The sequence below is a fragment of the Numenius arquata genome, chromosome W (genome assembly GCF_964106895.1).
Source record: "Numenius arquata chromosome W, bNumArq3.hap1.1, whole genome shotgun sequence".
Classification (NCBI taxonomy): domain Eukaryota; kingdom Metazoa; phylum Chordata; class Aves; order Charadriiformes; family Scolopacidae; genus Numenius; species Numenius arquata.
Genome location: NC_133615.1, coordinates 6032476 through 6046856, shown reverse-complemented (window position 1 = coordinate 6046856; position 14381 = coordinate 6032476). Strand labels below are relative to the sequence as shown.

Here is a 14381-nt window from a genome sequence, read left to right as displayed (position 1 = left end):
TTGTATTAATCATAGTGCAAACTAGATTTGACTGGTGTCAGTAATGATTTCCATATATTGAATGTGTTACAGTTGTTATTTGATAATGGTTTTAGCATTCTCTTTTAGATTTGACACAGCTTTCTAGGAAAATCATGAGTATGCTCTGAATGAATGACTACTTTAACTTTGTTCTCTCTTTTCTATTCACATTTTGTTTCTAATGCTGCCCTCTGCTTGTATTTTTTTCCTTAGAGCAGTCCCCAAATTCTCTTGGTTTCCCTTCTGCTTTCTTCCTTTTGCCAGGTGGAAAACAATCAGAAATAAAATATTAGAGCTTTCTTGTCTTCGTGTATTTCAGATTGGAACCTGTAGGGATAAATATTTCTTGACTTGACATGAGATGACTGTATGTATTTAGCAAGTCTTTACCGTGACCATTCCAGGATCCTCCTGGAATCTCTGCTAAGGCATGTGGAAAATAAGGTGATTGGTGACAGCCAACATGGCTTCACCAAAGGCAAATCATGCCTGACAAATTTGGTGGCCTTTTACGATACTGCCACAGCATTGGTAGACAAGGGCAGAGCAACAGATGTCATCTACCTGGTCTTATGCAAAGCGCTTGACACTGTCCCACATGACATCCTGGTCTCAAAATTGGAAACTTATGGATTTGATGGATGGACCACTCGGTGGATCAGGAACTGGCTGAATGGCCGCACTCAAAGGGTTGCGGTCAATGTCCAAGTGGTGGCCAGTGATGAGTGGTGTTCTTCAGGGGTCAGTAATGGGACCAGTGCTGTTTAACATCTTTGTCGCAGACATGGACAGTGGGATAGAGGGCACCCTCAGCAGGTTTGCTGACAACACCAAGTTCGGTGGTGCGGTCAGCCAGCAGGTCGTGGGAGGTGATTCTACCCCTCTACTCTGCACTTGTGAGACCCCACCTGGAGTACTGGGCCCAGCTCCGGAGTCCTCAACATAGAAAGGACATGGACCTGTTGGAACAGGTCCAGCGGAGGGTCACGAAGATGATCAGAGGGATGGAGCACCTCTCCTATGAGGACAGGCTGAGAGAGCTGGGGTGTTGTTCAGCCTGGAGAAGAGAAGGCTCCAGGTAGACCTCATAGCAGCCTTCCAATATCTGAAGGGAGCCTACAGGAGAGCTGGAGAGGGACTCTTTGTCAGGAAGTGTAGTGACAGGACAAGGGGTAATGGTTTTAAATTGGAAGAGGGGAGATTTAGATTAGATATTAGGAGGAAATTCTTTCCTGTGAGGGTGGTGAGACACTAGCCCAGGTTGCCCAGAGAAGCTGTGGTTGCCCCATCCCTGGAGGTGTTCAAGGCCAGGCTGGATGGGGCTTTGAGCAACCTGGTCTAGTGGGAGGTGTCCCTGCCCATGGCAGGAGGGTTGGAACTGGATGATCTTTAAGGTCCCTTCCAACTCTAACCATTCTATGATTCTGTGAAAAGTGATCTGGCAGATTTACTGGTTGAAGTAAGGTTTTAAGACCAACTTCCTTAAATCCCAATTTGGAGATCCATTGTGGGATTGCTAGTACCATGCAAGTGCTTTACAGTCTTAGGTGAAATGCAACAGTTGCTTCCAGTGCAGAGAGAAGGCTAATGCTCCTGTCAAACCCTTCCTTTTCAGCCTGCTGTGGCGTTGGAATTTTAGAAGGTACTATCTGAAAAATGTTTTTGTTTTTTTTTTTTTTCTTGCTAAACAGTTCAATATGTATGTAGAAAATGTAGTCTTATCTGTGCCCTCTGCCTTTTTTGCTTAAAATGAGCATAGCATCCCCGTGCTGTGCTTCCTGGTTTTCGGAAGCTTATTTCTGCTTTGTTTTCAGCAGCTTCCCAGTTCTGATTCAAGCGAGACACATAGCAAGAGGGGCTCAAATCATGCTGTTTTATGAAGAATGTAGCTGATTTGTGGAATTTGCAGTCAGCAATTAGACTTCTGAAGCACCTGGCTTCTGTTTCAAATATGAGATGAATTCTGCTTTTTTTTTTTTTTACCATGCAGAGGCAAAGCAGAAACACTACAATGGGTTTCTAAGGAATATGGAAGATTGTGAGGGAGTGTTGGGAATGCGAAGCAGGCAACTTGAAGTGGTTGGTTGACATTTGAAATTAGGAGTTTCTTACTGACCAACTTAATAAAAACTGGCACTTCTTTGAGGTTTTTATGATGAAATAGTAGTATTTGGAAGCCATACCTGTTTCATGTCTTTCACGTCAGCCAATAGTGAAGGCTGGTATCTCTTTAAACTGCTCTCATGGAACCAATCGCAGTCTGATTCTCCTGAGGAAATAACATGGTGGTGGTATTTAAGCATTGCGTTCGAAATACCTTTTTAATATTTTTTTTCCTTAAAAGTGTGGAAAATGTAGTAGTATTTATTGACTGCTTCTGAAGGGGGATTTTCTTGTGAAGCAAAAATCTACATATCCAGGAGTTTGATATTAAGACTGCTCTTGATGGTAAAGTGACTGATGCTATTGACACTTGATTTCTTTTCTTATAAGTACTTACAATCTGCAGGAAATACAACAAAATTAAGATGTGCTGGATTTATTTCCCATGTATCCTGAAAGGATTCAGATGCTTAAAACTGCAGAATCTAGTGAAAGCTCATCAAACGTGAAGGCGAGACCATTTGACATAATTAAAAGTTTCTAAAGAAACTATGAATTTCTTTATTATGCTAGCGTTATTCCTTCACTTGCTTGTCCTGCCAGTGAACAGCAGAAGTAAACTGGGCAAAGGAAAGACCTGTTTAAAGATGGGACAACTGGCTTGGATCTGCTGTTTGAGAATAAACAAATCTTTTAAAATGATGACATCTTGATGCCTTTTTCTTCATACAACTGAGTAAAAAGTAATTTCTACTTTAGATCTAAAGGGCACAGTTTTTCTTGAATATAACCTGTGCTATGTCAGCACGCTTTTTTGAATTCTTTGGGAATATTTGTCAGGAAAGTGATCACATAGCTGCATGCAGTAACCTAGTTTTAGGGATGCTTTTGATCACCCCTAGAGCAGAGTTGTCAAGCTAATGTGACTTCTAGAATAGATTGTTTTCAAGCTTTAAGATCTTTCCCTAAAATAGGTTACTTCAGAGGACAGTAACACAGAAATCCCTTTGTTTCCTTCTCAGGTTAATGCAGTAGGAGATGGGTGATTTCAACAATTACGCTGCAGGGGGAAGGTTCCTCTGGAAACTGGTTTAGGAGAGTTCCCAACATCTGCTAAGCTATGAACGAGGTAGCTCAGAGGACAACAGCAGGCAGTTGGATTGGCACAATAGATCCTAAAATAACATTTCTGTCCAGACAGAAGTGAAGTCTTGTTTTCCCAGAAACAGAACTTGGCGCTGTCTGTTAGTTTGTAGCAGAGCTGGGATAATTCACTATCTAAGTTGGGGATGGACGTGGGTTCTTAATAATAGCTCATGAGTTAAGAACTGTTATGTATAAAGAACGTCCTCAGACCATATACTGTATTTCAGTCTGGATGCATTCACGTAGATGTAAATTGGTTCTATAAATGTTTGAAGACTATAGCTGAACATCTTAAATATCTATACTTATTTTAGAAAGCTTAAGACAGTACATCAGAATACACTAAAGCACCGTTTTTATTGCTGAGATTACAGGAAAATTGTGCTTGTAAATTGTTTGTTGATAAGCTGACTCCTTTTCCTCATGACAGGATTATTGAGGATGAAGCAGAGCCCCCTCTGCTTTTCTCTTGTTGGAATTTCAGTAAAAATAATGCTTTAGAACACAGCCAAAGAGATCTTTCCTGGCAAGAGACGGCTGAGACTTTGGGGAGCATTGGCTGAGATTAGCTTCCAAATACCTCGATCCTCCTTGTGATAACTGGTGCTGTGAAGACTTTGGATGTGTTCACTGGAAAGGTGTAGCAGGCGGATCAAATTGCCCTTGCTCTTCTCAGTCCTGTAATTATGGTGGGACTTGAATGTTGTCTCTACATTCTCTGTAAAAGACTAAAGGAAGTTCTTGGTACTTTCTAAGTGTGTGGCACCAGGCTCTGGCCTCTGCAGGGCAGCGAGGACAGGATGCTGGTGTGCTTTGCTGTGGCTTCCTGTTGTACGTGACATCTCTTTGTCTCGGAGCTGGCCCTCGTGCATACGTCCTCCTCTGGCACCTTGCTGTGTAGCTTCCTGACTTGCTCTTAGTAAATGTTGTTGTACAGTCCCAATGTCAGGCAGCTGCTTGCAGGTGAATGGAGTCTACCTGAGCATAAAATGTGAAAGGATGATCCTGCAAGAGAAACAGTCTTTTGTTGCTGAAAGTGGCAAGTTCAAAGCAGCTGACTTTGGGGATGTTTTTCTAATGCTTTGCAGTGTCTTTTAATCTGTGGTGAGAGTTTCTTTCAATTTTATGACAGCTCTCAACTGGTCTGTGTTCTGTAGTGCTGTATAGTGCAGAGAGAGAACAAAAGAGTGCTGTGAGATATTGCACCAACTTCCTTGGAGCTCTTTCTCAGAGCTGGGGTAGCAGAAACTGGCACCTGGTTTTCCAAGACCATCTTCTGCCCCAAAATAAATGGGCCCACACCATAGTCTCCAAATGTTCAGGGTGGTGTCATTGTAGACAGATGGATGCTGGCCCTGATTTCATATATGTAAAGTGACATGCTTAAATTCTAGGTTGCGGAACACCTGTAGATGCTGCATTAACATATAATGTGCAATAAAAATTCATGTCAAGTTTGACTTCCAGTCTCTATGAAATTTAATTTCTAAGCTTGAGGTAAGCAATCAGTAAGACAGTATTGGTGACACCACCTTCATCTGTCTGAAATGTACTCTTATGCATTTCTGATCTAGTTGAAGATGTCCCTGCTCGTTGACAGGGGGTGTTGGACTGGATGACCTTTAAAGGTCCCTTCCAATCCTATGATTTCCTTTAACTATGAAACTATCCTAAAAAATTATAGCCTCGAGTTAAATTTTGCTTGCTTTCTTCTGTTTGTTTCATAGCATTAATGTATTTGATATGTAGGGTAGGATGCAGGATTAATATGAGCCTATGATAATGCTTTTTTTTCTAATAGCATATTTTTCCTCTACCAATACTCGTACTTGAATAGCCACTTAGCAGCAAGACCTTATTCTTGCTGTCTGTATGCATCAGTAGGGCACTGCGTATTCCAGCAGTCAGGGCCTTGCTGTAGCGCAAGTCAGTCATTCTTTAGAAGATAAATCTGATAACTTAAATTTTTAAGCCTTCTAATGCAGTGTCAATTGAAATTAGAGTGGTGACTGAATCCAAGTGTAATTGATTGAGGTTTTATTAGAAATACTAAAACATAATTATTAACTTGGTTTTTTGCACAGCTGTGGCTGATGTCAAGGACTGAATTGCCGTAACTAAGGTTAAGCTTTAGTGTAGACATAATTCAGGCTGCAGCATCTTAAAATATTGATGTCATCCTGAAGAAGGAAGTCTTAGAGTATTAAATAAAGAAACTTAGGGCTGCTGTTTTTTTAGCTTGTGCAATTCAGGAAGCCACGTGACTTACCCACAGAATTTGTTACAGAGTTGGTGTGCCAAGCAGAAAGTATTGGCATGTCATTTGAGGTAGGTCAATGTGTGAAAACATAAATGTGCAAGATAATTAGCCAATAGCAAAATGCTGCATAGTTCAAAGGAGCTTGTCTCTTCAGTCAGGAGGAAAAATTGTTGAATTTTGGGGACTATATTATATACTAACTGGTGCACTGGATAAAGGCTTGGGGGATGTGGATTCTGGCCTTGGTTCTGCTGCTTTTACCAAGGTAACATTTAAGTTTTTAATTGGCTGTCATTTTTCTCAGTCTATAAATTGAGATAAATTTTTATAAGGTGCATGATAATGCCACCTCTTCACCTCCCTGGTAAAAGCTGAATTATTTGGTTAGAGAGTGTAAGTTTAAGGCATAGTTCTCAATGGAGTATCAGTGATAGGGAAAGCAAATTTAGGGGTGAATAGTTGTTGAAATTTGTGGAAAGTCTTTAACTTCAAGTTACTGTTGCTTCTCATCAGGATTGCCTTAATGGTAAGAAGCAGGAAGAGTCAGAATCAAAAATAAGTGTTAAAACTTGCTTGATTTTTATATGCCATTAATTGTTTGGCAAGTTAACAACTGATGCTGGGGCTGTTGAATTTTAAGCAAATGAAAAATAGTTACTTATGATTACTTTAGCGAATTACCTGCTCAGAGGATCTTGGTACAAAGCTCTAACTAGGAGAAATAATATCTATATCTGACATGTCATGCTACCATTAAGAAGACGTGTTGGTCGCTCAAGAAAAATGTTGACTGTGCTTTATTGTCAATATTGAGCCCCAAATTATCTCGTAAATAGTACTTGTTTTTCTCTAATAAAGGAATCGGGGCTTTAGTCAGCCCAAAGTCAATGCTAAACTATTCTCTGGTTTACTGTGGTAATTAGTGTCTTTACATCAGTGTGGTGAAGATTCCTCTTCCTTGTTATAATCTTCTTTTGTAGAAATCAGCCAATTTAGTTTTCTTGGTACTGTAACAAAACACCTGAGCGCTGCTGTTACTAGTGTGAGTGTTTTATGACAACGAGAGCAATTTTACAGGAAAAAAACTTCCTAATTGTGGAGCTCAGGCTTTTAGTCTAGGTAGAATTTATAGGGTAAACAACACACTGCAGTTCTTTTACTGCTACACCTTTGATAACAAATAGCTATTTAACAGGTTCCCTACTGATTTAATCCTTCTTGTAATCTACACTTGCAAATTTAATAAAAGGAATATCCTGTGTCTTGTGTACTACTTGTTTCTGTTCGCTTTGACTTGGTTGCAGTGATGATTGCTGGAAAACTTCTAAAATTCACTGTATCCAATGCCGTAGTCTCATCACGAACAGCTTTTGTTGGCTTCTGTAGTGCTGTATTGTTTGAAGCAGACTGGCAGGATACCAGAGAACAATTGGGAGCCGGAGTAAGTTCACATCTCGCTGCATATGCTTCAAAATTAGCAGAAGAACAATGAGATTGGGGAAATCCCCTTGGCCGAGTGCTGCAACTGGTTATCTGACTTCAGTGTTTGTTCAGAAAAGGTCCCCCAAATTGTGGCTTTTTATTCTGAAATGTATGAGCAAGATTCAATTGAAAGTTTTCATTTAGTCCTTACCTGTAATTCTAGATAAACCAACCGAATCATAGCATCGTTTGGGTTGGAAGGGACCTTAAAGATCATCCAGTTCCAACCCCCCTGCCATGGGCAGGGACACCTCCCACCAGACCAGGTTGCTCAAAGCCCCATCCAGCCTGGCCTTGAACGCTTCCAGGGAAGGGGCAGCCACAGCTTCTCTGGGCAACCTGGGCTAGTGTCTCACCACCCTCACAGGAAAGAATTTCCTCCTAATCTCTCATTTAAATCTCCCCTCTTATGTCCCATGTACCTGTTTTGCCCCTGTCCAGAGGTAGCTTCTGTTTGAAATGAGCTATTAAAAGATCCTGTAACTGTTGTTCTAAGAGTGATCTTTTTGCCAAGTTATTTTTCAAGGAACACAGACTAGATAAATGTCTTGCAGAGCTAGTACCTCCCCTTCACCACCCCAAATACCCACTAGTTTGAGAAGGTTAATCAAAATGTCCCATCTTTTTTTCAGCTGTCCATCAGTTGCAAACCAGCCCACTCATGTGGTAGCATCAGCTGCTCACCCACTTGGAGGATGACAGACTACTTGAGGAAAATTATTTGACTTAACCCTTGGTAGCTGTACCTGTTAGATTGTGGGGGGAAAGGCTTTCACCGTACCTATTGTGACTAATAGTGGTTACAGAACTTGAGATAGAGGTCATTTTTTTTAATGTCTGTCTGGCACTAGGCCTGAAATGTGTATGACAAGCTCTGTTTATGTCTTTTTGAAAGTATGATCTTCTGTGAGATTGCTGTCTTCTGTTATCAAACCAATTGGTTGTGGATAGATTAGCCAGTGTTGTGATGGATATGTCTTTATGGAAAGATACTTTATTCTTTGATACTTCTGTTTAGGTCTTTTAAGGATGATACAGAATGTTAATCTGTCAAACTGCGTCAGGTGTCATCTTAACCCATGGTGTGATATTGCTTACTAATACAAACCAGAAAAAAGAAAAAGTAACCACATGTGGTGTGAAGTGAAATGAAATTGAGATGAATATATTAGTTTGTTCATTCCTTATGTAACTGGTAAGTAAAAGGAAGGTATTTAACAGCTTGATATGGCTCCTGGTCTGGTAGGCCGTGTAGGCATCTCTTTAGTTGGAGCATTTCAGTGGTAACTTAGAGTTGATCAAGCAATTTCTTTCTAATATTTTTCTCATAGGCACGGTATAATGAGAGTGGAGGACAGAGGGTGATTTATCAGCTAGACTGAGTTGCTGAACGTACTTCCTTCATATCTACCTGCTACATGATGTGGTGCAACATCTCATTAGCTACCTGGAGCTCTGATTCTTTCCCTAAATGGACATTTTTGGAGTGTGTGTTCCTGGTTATGCTTCCTTTACTCCAATAATAGAGTTTTGATTCTTTATTTTATTCAGGAGGTGGTGTTCCTGTGTTCTCTGGAAAGCTTTTCTCAGAAAGTCTGAAGACCTTTTCAGGTGTGATGTTCTCAGATGAAATACAGATAAGTTATCTTCAACATTAGCTCACTCAGACACATAATGAACAGGTACTTTCAGCTATGGGAATGTTAAATTTGCAATTTTCTATCCCTGTTGAAGCACTGTATTTATGTTTTTGAAGGTACTGTGATATAGTGCAAGATAATACAGCAATCAGAAAACCTTTATTGGTTAGAGTAGTGTAACAAATGAAGGCAGTGTAGGAATTCCCAGTTATCATTTCAAGAATGCTGTGTTAAAGTACAAACACCCATGGTTTTTTGTGGATTTCCCCTCAGCCTGGTTAGTCTCTGAGGAGCTGCCATTGTGAATGCTGTTGAACACTTGTCACCCTCACAGGTCATCTAGAAGTCACTGATTTTGATGGCTTTTTTTTTTTTTTGAACATGTGATTGAGGGGAGTAAATCTGTGTTGTGGTGCATCTTATCTCCAGTAAGATTGCTTCAGAGTTTCTGAGAGATCACACCACAGCTTTCAGCAGCTGCAGTTTGTGTTGGGAACTTCAGGGCAAGTTTCCCATCAAAAGCTCGTGATTTCCATAGGCTGCTTTTGTGTGCTCATTGTCTTCAAACTTCTTAGCATAAGACTTGTGGCCAGGTCCCTGCTGACTCTGGGACACATTAAAAAGAGCATGGCCAGCAGGTCGAGGGAGGTCATCCTCCCTCCCTAGTCTGCCCTGGTGAGGCCACAGCTTGGAGTACTGTGTCCAGTGCTGGGCTCCCCAGTTCAAGAAGGACAGGGAACTGCTGGAGAGAGTCCAGCAGAGGCTACAAAGATGATTAAGGGACTGGAGCGACTCTCCGATGAGGAAAGGCTGAGAAACCTGGGTCTGTTCAGCCTGGAGAAGAGAAGACTGAGAGGGGACCTCATCAATGCTTATCAATATCTAAAGGGCGGGTAGGAAGAGGATGGGGCCAGACTCTTCTCAGTGGTGCCTGGTGATAGGACAAGGGGCAACAGGCACAAACTAGAACACGGGAAATTCCATCTGAACATGCAGAAAAACTTCTTTGAGGGTGCCAGAGCCCTGGAAGAGGCTGCCCAGAGAGGGTGTGGAGTCTCCTTCTCTGGATTGGTTCCTGTCCAGCCTGCTCTGGGTGACCCTGCTTTGGCAGGGGATTGGACTAGATGATCTCCAAAGGTCCCTTCCAACCCCTATAATTCTGTAATTTTTGAGTGAGGCCGAGCTGTATTTTATGCCTTTTGCTTCTCCATTCTGAACACCATCTCTGTGCTGCTTGACCTTGCCATTTAGAAGCTCACAAGTTTGCAAGCTGTTTCCCACCTGACTTTAAATAGAGAGTAAAGGCTCCTTGATAGGATCTGCAGCTGAACAGACCATATGGACAACAAGAAAAGAAATAAATATTTTACTTCTGCTTGGTTTCCATGGTATCCTGGAAAAATTGCTCTTGAACTTTGAGGTGCTATCCTTCTGGCATCTCTTCACATGGAGAGGAAAATAAAGGTGATACTGATTGTTGTTGGCTACTTGATTTGTGTCTGACAGCGCTGGGCTGGCATGTCAGGATTTGGGAGAATGGAGGAGGATGAAGTGCTTTGAAGAAGCCTGCCTTATATCTGTGTTTTTGTCTTTGTAGGTAGTTTTGTTGCGCATGTGACCAGGAAGAAGTGTGCCTTTAGAAAAGGCAACAGAAGCATATACTGTTCATCAAGATGACTTGTTGGCCTGGCACGCTGCAAAACTGGAAGAAACCAGCTACTAGCCCTGAAATGAGCAATGGGCAGCTCAGATGTTAGGCTATAACATAGTATCTTTTGTACCTCACGTTCCACTTCTGTGTCCCTTGTGGACATCCTTAAAGTTTAGGCTGAAGTAAATGGGAGTTGTTCAATGACTTTTTTTCTTTTCCCACAGTGTTAGAGAGGTTAATTGTATCCTGTGCCTCCTGCTTTTCTGGCTATCTTGATGTGTAAATTTTTTAGCATACATCCATTTATAAGGAAGGTTACTTATGATTTTCTTTGGTTCAGATGCTGCATTTACTATTTGATGTAATGATTCTGAATGTATTGTATAAAAATTCTATGTAAACTTTATTCGTGAAAGGGTTCTGATCATGAGAAATTGTGTAATGGTTCCTGGTTTATATTCCACTAAATATGCACATACATAAACATTTCTTTCTTGGATGTAGTGTGGCCTGAATGTGTGTGCAGGGATAAGGGAGGCAGGGAGAGAAAGTAGTTACTGTTTCAAGCAAGTAATTTTTCTGTTGCATATGCTCAAAGGAAAAAAAAAAATATCTGCTTTTGGACTTTGGGGGAGGGGGAAAAACTAAGCTTTTTTTAATGTAGACATAGACCAATTGCTTAAAAGTAAATCTAAGGGGTTGGAGACACTTGGGGAAGGCATCATAATAGTGGGAGCTGAGTCCCCCAGCTGCCAGTTTTACTCTTGTTGAGCTTGTATCAAGAGAGAAGCCTGTGCTTTCAGTTCTGTAAGAGCTTTCTTTTCTGGAGTCCAGGGCTCTTTTAAACATGACTTAATATTCTTTTCCTAGACTTAATGGGTTCTGTTTCTCCTTTGAAGAATGGGAGAATCTGTTAGCAAACTAGCTGCCCACCTGCACTTAATATCATTTAAATACCCATTTTTCTCTGGTTACTAATACTACCCTTTAACAGAACTTCCCTAGGGGTCTGCTTTTCTACCCCAGTGTCTATCAGAACTGTCTCCATGGAAGAATGTTGTCCAGCTCCTCTTAAGGATGATTGCTACTATGATCTGTGTAAATAGTTTTTTAAGAATTCATGCTTGTGCTTCATATTTGGCATTGGTCAAGATATTAGCTCATCCTTCTAGCCAAGTGCCTAGAAGAAAAAAAAATCAGTAATGAAATACTGAATCTTTACATTTTCTGTTGCAAGAAAATGAGATCAGGACCTCTGTGTTGCTTCATATCATTCACAAGTAGGAATGAACTGCTGGAGCTTTGAGTCATGCCAGTTGATGCCTGGTTACATGCCTGGTTATGTACATTTAAGTGACTCAATGACATTTTGTCACTGTAATATGGGATGATGGAGATGCAAGTAAAAAGATTGGTCAGTTCTGCAGGGATGCAGAATGATGTCAGATTCAAAGAAGAATAGGAGAAGCATCTCATGAAAGTAACAACATTTGCATTGTTATTGCAGATCTCTCGAATGTTTTCTAAGTGAGCAGAGGGCAAATAACCTTTTCCCTGCCACCCCCAGCATGGGGAAAAGAAACCATGAGCAGCATAAATTTCAGTAGTTGAGACACTTAGGCTGGTGAAACTATGTTGTGTGTGTTTTTTTTGTGGTGTGGTTTTCTTTTTTTTTACAGTAAGCTTTTGTTCAGACAACTGGCTATGCAGCTATTTTGCAAAGACAGGTAATATAATTAGCATTGTTACTGCCTGGTACATAGACATTTTGGGCTATAATAGGGAAAAATGCTAATTGCCTGTCTATAGAAAGGACAGTCAGGTCAGAATATAAAAGCAGCTACACACATTTTTCATTTGAAACTCAGAATTAAGGAAACCATGACCAGGCAGATTTGGTAGGAACTGTTGTCTGTGCTGAATACAGTACTATATGTAGGCCAATGAACTGTTTTAATTGCTGACTTTGATTCATCTATATTATACCTAAGTCTTTCAAATCAGTCTTTCCTGTTACTCCTGTTCTCAAGACCTTCTCTGAGCTAATTCCAAAGGTTTGGTCTCCCTCCCATCTTTATGGGTTCTTGAACCCCAGTTGCATCAGGAAGAAGAAAACTGGTATGAGAGGAAGGTTTCTATTCTTTCATCCATCAATTGATCTTCTCAAAGTTGGTATCAGTGGAGTGTAATGGACAGTGTCCTCATACGAGTGCAGCTTCAATCCAGCTACACCAGTGATGAACCAGAGCCTAAGTCAATATAGCAGCATTCCTGCCTTGGTTTCCTGCTCAGTATGTTGCTGTATAAAGTCTAGGATCTAAAATCTTGTATAGCAAGATTTTAAAAAGACCAAACAAAACAAAAAAAAAAAACCTAAAAAAAAAAAGTTAATACGCAAGGTACAGATCTTCAGTCTCTATAGACTAGAACCTGTTTTCTCAGGCAAATTTTACATGAGCAATGTTAAAGCAATGATGTTTGCCCATTTTGTTATGAGAAGATGGGATTCCATAAATCTAGTGACTGTTTTTTACTGCTGTAACTCCATTTTGGATAGCTTGGTGTAGCTCTTGATGCAAATCCTGCACCTCTTTTCTGCCTCCTTGACAAGATATTAGTCAAGGTACTAAGTCCTGTAAATGTTAGGCTGGTATAAAGGTGTTCGTGTGCCTGTGTGAAGTAACTTCTCTAGTTCAAGTGAAAACCTGATCTTTTCTGTTGTTGTTGCATTTTTCTTGTTTAGTTTTTGAGTGGAAATGTGCTTGAGTGAAAGGCTTGTGATTATAAGATGCATAAGAAAGACAAATGGAGAAAATTGCTTTGAACGTGGACTTGCAAACTTGCTAGTGGCTATGGATTCTGAAAGATACGAAAGATTCAGGAAAAATGTTCGGGTTTTGGTGTAATACTTCACAAATAAGCAAATTAAGTGTCCAAGACAATTCTATAATGATTCCTGTATAATATGGGCTTTGACTAGCATGATGCAATTTGCATTTCAGGTTTTATTTGTCACTTTTCTAGTGCTACTATTTCAGGTAAAGAGGAGACTGTCAACTGAACTCAGTGCCTCTTAGCTCCTTTAGAGCTGTTCCACTTCTTTGCAAGACTTTGAAGAAGGAAAGTGGAATTGTAGTTATGTATGAATTGTGACAGTATTTAACAACTTCTGTATAGAGTTTCTGGTACTTTGTATGTAAATATCTTTGAAGTGGTTCTGCCAAATTTCATCTGATGTCATACTTGTTGCGAGTACTTAATTTAGTACAAAAAGTACCTGGAGCATGTGGCATTGCCAATACTGTAAATAGTGTTAGTGGTAGGATAGTTGCTTTGTGCATTCTGTCTCTCTAAATACTGGTAATAAATTCAAAGTAGCAACAGCCTGTAATATACAGACACTAGCCTAAGCATGTGTGTAACAGTTCTGGTGCATACAGAGTACTGTTTATACTGGCTTCGGGTTCTTTCAGCTATAGCCTCAAATAACAGAGTATTATTGTTGAGACCTACCACCTTTATAGAATCATAGAATTGCCTAGGTTGGAAGGGACCTTTCAGATCAGTGAGTCTAACAATCAACCTAACACTGACAAAAACTATCACTAAACCATGTCACTAAGCACTATGTCTAACTGTCTTTTAAATACCTCCAGGGATGGTGACTCCACCACTTGCCTGGGCAGCCTGTTCCAGTGCTTAATAACCCTTTCAGTGTAAAAATTTTTCCTAATATCCACCCTAAACCTCCCCTGGTGCAACTTGAAGCCATTTCCTCTTGTCCTATCACTTGTTACTTGGGAGAAGAGACTGACCTCTCCCTTGCTACACCCTCCTTTCAGGTAGTTGTAGAGAGTGAGAAGGTCTCCCCTCAGCCTCCTTTTCTCCAGGCTGAACAACCCCAGCTCCCTCAGCTGTTCCTCACAAGGCTTGTGCTCCAGACCCCTCATCAGCTTCATTGCCCTTCTCTGGACACGCTCCAGCCCCTCAATGTCTGTCTTGGTCATGACTATTTGGGCAGTACTTGCACACACTTGCTTGGATCTGTAAATCAGTACATCTGGCTTTTAACTGTGCT

General features: G+C 40.7%; 1 protein-coding gene across 2 annotated transcripts in view; it reads left to right on the top strand.

Annotated features, from left to right (window-relative positions):
- LOC141476691 (mothers against decapentaplegic homolog 2-like) overlaps positions 1-14381 on the top strand; it is a 47269-nt gene that overhangs the window by 11824 nt on the left and 21064 nt on the right. The gene's annotated exons all lie outside the window — the stretch shown is intronic.